Genomic DNA, 7,101 nt, shown 5'->3' on the forward strand with positions numbered 1-7,101 from the left:
GAAAATGTCAAAATGAGACATTCCAACAACTTCAAAACTGTCAAAAAAAATTTCAAAAATCTTTCCTGTAACCAGTTTCAACATATTGACATTTTCTGATGAAAAACATTTAACTGGACTAGCTCTGTTCATTTAACTACTTTATAAATGATCATAAATAGAATTGTATTTAAGTGTGACCAACTTTCACATTGCCCATATTACATTGGTGCTAATTTTGCACTGTGATCCATACAGGCTGACTGCTTCAGCTGTGAACAGATCCATTGACATACGTCACAGGCACCTCCATCGCCACCCAGTGTACAGCACTGCCTGACCTGTTTCTTGGTCTCTTAAACACAAACACACACCAGGTTGTTTCCCTTTCACCACTATAATATGTAGTTATATTTCACTTACAAAGTATAACCAAGTATTGCAAGTTTACAGCAGGAAGAGATTACCACCCACAGCCTTCTCTGCTCAGCCTAGACTGACCCTCTGAGATTTTCTCTGTATTCTCAAAAACAACGAGGAGTCTGGTGTCACCTTAAAGACTAACATATTCATTTTGGGCATAAGTGTTTGTGGATAAAAAACTCACTGAAGAAGTGCATCTGAAGATGAATCTGAAGAAGTGTTTTTTTTACCCACGAGAGCTTATGCCCAAATACATCTGTTAGTCTTTAAGGTGACACCGGACCCTCGTTTTTGTGGATACAGACTAAGCCCTGGTCTACACTAGGACTTTAGGTCGAATTTAGCAGCGTTAAATCGATGTAAACCTGCACCGGTCCACACAATGAAGCCCTTTATTTCGACTTAAAGGGCTCTTAAAATCGATTTCCTTACTCCACCCCTGACAAGTGGATTAGCGCTTAAATCGACCTTGCCGGCTCAAATTTGGGGTACTGTGGACACAATTTGATGGTATTGGTCTCCGGGAGCTATCCCAGAGTGCTCCATTGTGACTGCTCTGGACAGCACTCTCAACTCAGATGCACTGGCCAGGTAGACAGGAAAAGAACCGCGAACTTTTAAATCTCATTTCCTGTTTGGCCAGCGTGGCAAGCTGCAGGTGACCATGCAGAGCTCATCAGCACAGGTGACCATGATGGAGTCCCAGAATCGCAAAAGAGCTCCAGCATGGACCGAACGGGAGGTACGGGATCTGACCGCTGTTTGGGGAGAGGAATCTGTGCTATCAGAACTCCGTTCCAGTTTTCGAAATGCCAAAACATTTGTCAAAATCTCCCAGGGCATGAAAGACAGAGGCCATAACAGGGACCCGAAGCAGTGCCGCGTGAAACTGAAGGAGCTGAGGCAAGCCTACCAGAAAACCAGAGAGGCGAACGGCCGCCCCGGGTCAGAGCCCCAAACATGCCGCTTCTATGATGAGCTGCATGCCATTTTAGGGGGTTCAGCCACCACTACCCCAGCCGTGTTGTTTGACTCCTTCAATGGAGATGGAGGCAATACGGAAGCAGGTTTTGGGGATGAAGAAGATGATGATGTTGATGAGGTTGTAGATAGCTCACAGCAAGCAAGCGGAGAAACCGGTTTTCCCGACAGCCAGGAACTGTTTCTCACCCTGGACCTGGAGCCAGTACCCCTGAACCCACCCAAGGCTGCCTCCTGGACCCAGCAGGCGGAGAAGGGACCAACCTCTGGTGAGTGTACCTTTTAAAATACTATACATGGTTTAAAAGCAAGCATGTGAAAGGATTACTTTGCCCTGGCATTCGCGGTTCTCCTAGATGTACTCCTAAAGCCTTTGCAAAAGGTTTCTGGGGAGGGCAGCCTTATTGCGTCCTTCATGGTAGGACACTTTACCACTCCAGGCCAGTAACACGTACTCGGAAATCATTGTACAACAAAGCATTGCAGTGTATGTTTGCTGGCATTCAAACAACATCCGTTCTTTATCTCTCTGTGTTATCCTCAGGAGAGTGAGATATAATTCATGGTCACCTGGTTGAAATAGAGTGCTTTTCTTCAGGGGACACTCAGAGGAGCCCATTCCTGCTGGGCTGTTTGCCTGTGGCTAAACAGAAATGTTCCCTGCTGTTAGCCACAGGGAGGGGGGAAGGTTGAGGGGGTAGCCACGCAGTGGGGGGAGGCAAAATGCGACCTTGTAACGAAAGCACATGTGCTATGCATGTAATGTTAACAGCAAGGATTACCCTGAAAGAGTGTAGCCACTGTTTTATAAAATGTGTCTTTTTAAATACCGCTGTCCCTTTTTTTTTCTCCACCAGCTGCATGTGTTTCAATGATCACAGGATCTTGTCCTTCCCAGAGGCTAGTGAAGCTTAGAAAGAAAAAAAAACGCACTCGCGATGAAATGTTCTCCGAGCTCATGCTGTCCTCCCACACTGACAGAGCACAGACGAATGCGTGGAGGCAAATAATGTCAGAGTGCAGGAGAGCACAAAATGACCAGGAGGAGAGGTGGCGGGCTGAAGAGAGTAACTGGCGGGCTGAAGAGAGTAAGTGGCAGGCTGAAGAGAGGGCTGAAGCTCAAATGTGGCAGCAGCGTGATGAGAGGAGGCAGGATTCAATGCTGAGGCTGCTGGAGGACCAAACCAGTATGCTCCAGTGTATGGTTGAGCTGCAGCAAAGGCAGCTGGAGCACAGACTGCCACTGCTGCCCCTCTGTAACCAACCGCCCTCCTCCCCAAGTTCCATAGCCTCCACACCCAGACGCCCAAGAACGTGGTGGGGGGGGGGCCTCCGGCCAAACAGCCACTCCACCACAGAGGATTGCCCAAAAAAAAGAAGGCTGTCATTCAATAAATTTTAAAGTTGTAAACTTTTAAAGTGCTGTGCTTAAAGTGCTGTGTGGCATTTTCCTTCCCTCCTCCACCACCCCTCCTGGGCTACCTTGGTAGTTATCCCCCTATTTGTGTGATGAATGAATAAAGAATGCATGAATGTGAAGCAACAATGACTTTATTGCCTCTGCAAGCGGTGATTGAAGGGAGGAGGGGCGGGTGGTTAGCTTACAGGGAAGTAGAGTGAACCAAGGGGCGGGGGGTTTCATCAAGCAGAAACAAACAGAACTTTCACACCGTAGCCTGGCCAGTCATGAAACTGGTTTTCAAAACTTCTCTGATGCGTACCGTGCCCTCCTGTGCTCTTCTAACCGCCCTGGTGTCTGGCTGCGCGTAACCAGCAGCCAGACGATTTGCCTCAACTTCCCATCCCACCATAAACGTCTCCCCCTTACTCTCACAGATATTGTGGAGCACACAGCAAGCAGTAATAACAATGGGAATATTGGTTTCGCTGAGGTCTAAGCGAGTCAGTAAACTGCGCCAGCGCACCTTTAAACGTCCAAATGCACATTCTACTACCATTCTGCACTTGCTCAGCCTGTAGTTGAACAGCTCCTGACTACTGTCCAGGCTGCCTGTGTACGGCTTCATGAGCCATGGCATTAAGGGGTAGGCTGGGTCCCCAAGGATACATATAGGCATTTCAACATCCCCAACAGTTATTTTCTGGTCTGGGAATAAAGTCCCTTCCTGCAGCTTTTGAAACAGACCAGAGTTCCTGAAGATGCGAGCGTCATGTACCTTTCCCGGCCATCCCATGTTGATATTGGTGAAACGTCCCTTGTGATCCACCAGAGCTTGCAGCACTATTGAAAAGTACCCCTTGCGGTTTATGTACTCGGCGGCTTGGTGCTCCGGTGCCAAGATAGGGATATGGGTTCCGTCTATGGCCCCACCACAGTTAGGGAATCCCATTGCAGCAAAGCTATCCACTATGACCTGCACATTTCCCAGGGTCACTACCCTTGATATCAGCAGATCTTTGATTGCGTGGGCTACTTGCATCACAGCAGCCCCAGCAGTAGATTTGCCCACTCCAAATTGATTCCCAACTGACCGGTAGCTGTCTGGCGTTGCAAGCTTCCACAGGGCTATCGCCACTCGCTTCTCAACTGTGAGGGCTGCTCTCATCTTGGTATTCATGCACCACAGGGCAGGGGAAAGCAAGTCACAAAGTTCCATGAAAGTGCCCTTACGCATGCGAAAGTTTCGCAGCCACTGGGAATCGTCCCGGACCTGCAACACTATGCGGTCCCACCAGTCTGTGCTTGTTTCCCAAGCCCAGAATCGGCGTTCCACTGCATGAACCTGCCCCATTAGCACCATGATGCCCATATTGGCAGGGCCCATGCTTTCAGAGAAATCTGTGTCCATGTCCTGATCACTCATGTGACCGCGCTGACGTCGCCTCCTCGTCCGGTATCACTTTGCCAGGTTCCGGTGCTGCATATACTGCTGGATAATGCGTGTGGTGTTTAATGTGCTCCTAATTGCCAAAGTGAGCTGAGCGGCCTCCATGCTTGCCTTGGTATGGCGTCCGCACAGAAAAAAGGTGCGGAACGATTGTCTGCCGTTGCTCTGACGGAGGGAGGGGCGACTGACGACACGGCTTACAGGGTTGGCTTCAGGGAGCTAAAATCAACAAAGGGGGTGTCTTTACATCAAGGAGTATTTCAGGCAGGACTTCACGGAGGGTTCCAATAAGAAATGGTGCACCTAAGTTATTGTTCTTATTGGAACAAGGAGGTTAGCCTGGCCTCTGATTGATACATGGCTAGATTTACCTCGCTGCACCTTCTCTGTGAGTGACTGCAGTGTGACCTAGAAAAATGAGTCCCCTAGATGGGGGAGGGGGGGAAGCAAATGAATACAGAACAAATCTGGTCTATTTCTTGTTTCAATCCACTCCATCTATCTTTTACATCTTTGGCTGGCAGCAGACGGTGCAGAAGGACTGCATGCCATCCACATCTCATGGCTGCTTGGCAGAAGATGGTACAGTACGACTGCTAGCCATCCTCATCTCTTGCTTGCCCGGCAGAAGATGGTACAGTACGACTGCTAGCAATCCGTATCTTCTGCCTGCTCACCATAAGACGGTTCAATAGGACTGACTGAAGGACTAAAGAGAATGACCTGGTCAAGTCACTCTAAATTAAGTCCCTGCGCCCATGTCTGTCCAGGCACTCCCAGCCGACGTGGCCAGGAGCACCTCGACATGACGATGACGGCTACCAGTCGTATTGAACCGTCTGCTGCCACAAGGCAAGGGGTTGCTGCTACTGTGTAGCAAAGCCGTACCGCGTCTGCCAGCACCCAGGAGACATAGGGTGACGGTTACCTGAGCGGGCTCCATGCTTGCCGTGGTATGGCGTCTGCACAGGTAACTCAGAAAAAAAGGCGTGAAACGATTGTCTGCCCTTGCTTTCACAGAGAGAGGGAGGGAACGGGAGCCTGACGATATGTACCCAGAACCACCCACGACAATGTTTTAGCCCCATCAGGCATTGGGATCTCAACCCAGAATTCCAATGGGCAGTGGAGACTGCGGGAACTGTGGGATAGCTACCCACAGTGCAACGCTCCAGAAGTCGACTCTAGCCTCGGTACTGTGGAAGCGCTCCGCCGAGTTAATGCACTTAATGCACTTAGAGCATTTTCTGTGGGGACACACACACTCGAATATATAAAACCGATTTTTAAAATAACGACTTCTATAAATTCGACCTTATTCCGAGGTGTAGACATACCCTAACAGAGCTACCCCTCTAATTCTCTGTATCCTGTTCCTCCCACTTATGTCCTCTAATGACAGGTTTCAGAGTCCTCTAAATTACTGAGCTAATTGTCTCATTAGCCCACCAATTGCCAAACAAGTGTCAGTCATTCCCAACAGAAACTGCTTAATTGCCTTCAGTGAAGCCTGCACTCCTCTCAGTGCTGCAGCAACTACAATGATCTTCTATACTTTCCACTTCATGCATCCGATGAAGTGAGCTGTAGCTCACGAAAGCTTATGCTCAAATAAATTGGTTAGTCTCTAAGGTCCCACAAGTACGCCTTTTCTTTTTGCGAATACAGACTAACACGGCTGTTACTGTGAAAAATGATCAGTCAGTTACTAATAGTGCCCTGTCACAACCTCATGGACACAACACTACTTCCACATACATCACAATGCAGGATTGGGACCTATAATTGCTACTTTTACTATTATACAGACTCGGCACTGAGCATGGTGGGGCAAATCTACGTTTGTTAGAAATTGGTTAACGGAAGTGGCCAAAAATGCACTAGATTTAAAAGGCAGGTGGTCATGTTATTATCCTATAGGATTTTTTTTTTTTTTAAATCACTTTTATAGCTCTTTGAAAATTTGCTGTTTTTTTAAATGCCAATCCCATCTTTTTTTCCACTTTTGAAAGTATCGGCCACCCCCATACGTTGCTCAGAAAAGGAAAAATGTCACATAGAATTAATTGGTTTTTTTCCCCGTTGAAATTCAGAATTTCAGAAAATGGTCAAAACTACGAAATTTGAAAATCTTTAACCAGTCCTCCATGCTATACTAAAAAAAAAAAAAACCTAAACTTTTCAATCTATAACTTATATTTGTAGAGGACAAGAAGCCGTGACAAAAAAGAAATGATCAATTAAAGGAAAATTAGGCAGAATAATTCAGAACCTAAGAGGGTAGAAACTATGATGACTCCCAGAGGCTTTATGTAGACACAAAACTACTTTAATTGTACCAGTGTAGCTGCCACAACAAACAGGACTAAGCTGTACAGGTATAATGTACCTTTATAGGAATATAACTGTATCTACACTCAGGGTTGTACAGGTAGAAAAATCACATGCCTGACCAAAATAGTTGAACCAGTAGGATAGAGGTGCCTCTGAAACTCCCAGGCTTAACCTGATTCACAGAAAGATGGTGTGAAGGGCTACTGTGCTGCTACAGAAGGTGCAGGTCCTCTCTCTCGGAGGACTGACTGCTCAGCAAAATAACAGCTTAACCGTCCGTGTCCTGCTGAGACGGAATATACAGCAGCATGACATCACAATGATTAATTACCATGCAAGCTTGTGACCCTAGCAGCATCCCAGTGCAAGAGGGCAAGTGTCTTATTGATCTCTGGTGGAGAGGGTCAGCTGGTCTGGCCAGTTCAGTGTGCCCCAGCTCACTCATGTCATAACCTGTATCTAAAAGGTGTCATGTAAGATATCAGTAGAAAACCAATAACCTCAGATCATTAATATTATTGTGTGGGGTATGTGT

Source organism: Lepidochelys kempii, chromosome 3, assembly GCF_965140285.1.
Source record: "Lepidochelys kempii isolate rLepKem1 chromosome 3, rLepKem1.hap1, whole genome shotgun sequence".
Classification (NCBI taxonomy): domain Eukaryota; kingdom Metazoa; phylum Chordata; order Testudines; family Cheloniidae; genus Lepidochelys; species Lepidochelys kempii.